This window comes from Callorhinchus milii, unplaced genomic scaffold (assembly GCF_018977255.1).
Source record: "Callorhinchus milii isolate IMCB2004 unplaced genomic scaffold, IMCB_Cmil_1.0 Scaffold4, whole genome shotgun sequence".
NCBI classification, from domain to species: domain Eukaryota; kingdom Metazoa; phylum Chordata; class Chondrichthyes; order Chimaeriformes; family Callorhinchidae; genus Callorhinchus; species Callorhinchus milii.
The window spans coordinates 47,692,493-47,695,229 of NW_024704745.1; the positions used below are offsets into that span (position 1 = coordinate 47,692,493).

General features: G+C 35.7%; 1 long non-coding RNA gene across 1 annotated transcript; it reads left to right on the plus strand.

The window, feature by feature from the left end:
* The first annotated feature begins 473 nt into the window (after positions 1-473).
* On the plus strand, positions 474-1,968 carry LOC121848884. Its single transcript, XR_006085011.1, has 2 exons — positions 474-769; positions 875-1,968. It is a non-coding gene; the product is annotated as an uncharacterized LOC121848884 (long non-coding RNA).
* The last annotated feature ends 769 nt before the right edge of the window (positions 1,969-2,737 follow it).

The following is a 2,737-nucleotide window of genomic DNA, read 5'->3' on the forward strand; positions in this document are numbered from 1 at the left end:
GTGTTGATTAGCACCTCGTCTGACCTTTTCCGTGAATATTTTATTTCTAAAATTCGTTTAGATCAATTAGCTTAACAAGTAATACATGTGCTAATTCTAAACGATTAAAAGGCTATTAAATTCGGCGAAAAAGATCTAGTATTGTGCAAATGCGTTGAACGATTTCCTTATGCAATGTTGGCAGCTGTGGTTCTTTAATTGTAACTATTTACATTTGAAAAAAGGGGCTGAACAAATACTCATAAACGAAATAGTTCACATACTTCATTAATCACTTCGATTTAAATACGAATCAATTTCGTCAAGTGCATTTCCGTCGATCGACAAAGACTTCGGTTTCTGTTTTGTTTGAAACATCTGCATTGTTTTCTTTTTTGGTTAAGACTAGAATCAGTTCATGGTTAACCTTAAGCCGAATTGTCACGAATGGTTGAATAATTGCTGTAGACATAGATTCGGCTTTCGAACGGTTTAAACTAAATCCAGGTGATTTGAAAGCTGAGAACCGTATGTACTATGGTGACCACAGAGCAAAATGGAAACAGTGGGAGGCTGATATATTTGTGGTTTTGTTGACTGATCGTTTTCTATGTTATTTTCTGTAGGTGAGAAGCCATTTAAGTGTGAATTTGAAGGCTGTGACAGACGCTTCGCCAACAGTAGCGACAGGAAGAAGCACATGCATGTCCATACTTCAGACAAGCCCTATCTATGCAAAATGTGCGACAAGTCCTACACACACCCAAGCTCTCTACGGAAACACATGAAAGTCGGTATCTATTGATATCTATGTGATAAAAGATCACTTGTATTAATATCCAGAAAAGAAAGGACTGATGTGCTGATGGCTTTTCTATGCTCTTGTCTTCCACAGGTCCACGAGTCCTCCCAAGCCTCGGATTCCTCGCCAGCTGCCAGTTCTGGTTACGAATCATCTACTCCCCCGGTCCTGGTTTCTCCATCCACCGAACCCCAAAACAACAACTTATCTCCAGCCTCCTCTGCTGTGCACAGTAACGGTGGCATTTCCTCTAATTTTAATGAATGGTACGTTTAGATATTGCAGGTCCAAATGAGAAAGAGAGTGAGAGAGAGAGCTCAGCGTTTGTGCTGAATTAATTAAAAAGAAAAAAATAATTTAAACAGAACTTTCCCTAAAATGTGTATAAAAGGAAAACGGAGAACGCTATAATCATCATATAAGCAATAGTACCAGAGATTTCGCTGAAGTGAAGATCAAATGTTATTTATGTCCTACTGAACAAACCTTTTGGGTATTTTACAACTTTGTACATAAGGAATTGCTGCCTATCAGCTGAATGATACCTGGGATTCTTGATGTAGATTGTCCATTAAATGGTAGCTATGGATTTCTTTCTCGAGGTGACACACATTTCCTATTAGCGCACAAAATGGAAACAAAAAGGACAAAATAATGATTTCCTTCTCGTTGTATTTTAATGCTGAAAATCTATGTCACCTTTTCAGGGCGACCGATTGTAAAACTTCATGAAATCATATAAAATGGAAACTGTGCCAAAGTCAAGTTACAGTTCACAAACACAGAAACGCAGATAATTGCTTGTGAATGTATTTTTTTCCTGTTAGCTGGGGTTTATCTCGTGATGTTTTGTGCTTTGCAAGTTTGAATTGTGAAATACTATTGGAAGATTGTGAAAAAAGGTTGTGCCGTTAACTTTTGTAACAACGATATTCATTCTGTAAATAACCGCGTTACCATATTTATCCATTTGTAATTAAATTATGGTATTAACTTGCTACAGATGAAACGATATTTATAAAGAATGTTTCTTAACTATAAATATGTACAATTGTGAGTTAAACATGAAATCATTCAGATTTGTTTTTTTTATTTCTAGATAAAGAATGTTTTTCTCATTTCTTGTGCGATGTCCTGAGATCATTAACAGCATACATATATATAATAAAATGTGTTGCAAGTGTAAATGCTGCTGTTATTGTTGCTGTGTTATTATTATTTAAGTTCACCACTGATTTTAGTCTGCATCTTATTTGTTCACATGCCTCGGAGCCATTTTATCTAGAGTTACTAAACGGCATTTCGTTCCACGAACACAATGATATAAAACCACTCACCAACAGTGGAATACCCTTCACTGAGAGGCTTTGCAATGCAAAGTAATTAAACCACTTAGAGTTCTGATAAATCTTTCTAATTACGAAGCATCCCGGCAAAACTAGAATAAACGCATGTTCCCCGTATTCAGATACATAGGGCATATCAATATTTTAGATCTATTTTTCATAATAATTTGCATTGGTGGTTTATGGAGCAGCGCGAAATATAAATATTTCGGCATATAATTCAAAACAGCGACACAGGCCATTCACTTAAATATCAATAGATCTGCATTAATATATATATATATTAGTATTTGGGTTGAGCGTTGTGGTTAATGTAATCGTGGGAGAATTAATCAAGAAAATAATCTAACATGTTAAATGTAATTACTGTGATGCCCTTTCTGAATCATTACAAGATGGGATTTAGTCATAATCGCTTGAACAGCACACACATACACGTATATATATATATATATATATATATACGCACGAATGTAAGCGATAATGTCTGGCTTTGAAGATGGAATTCATTATGCCACAAAACCAGACACGTGTAGGAGGCAGCTTTGTTGTAATTTAAACAACTACACGAAATTGGCACAGATTGGAATCTAAGTTACTGGAGGAGGTT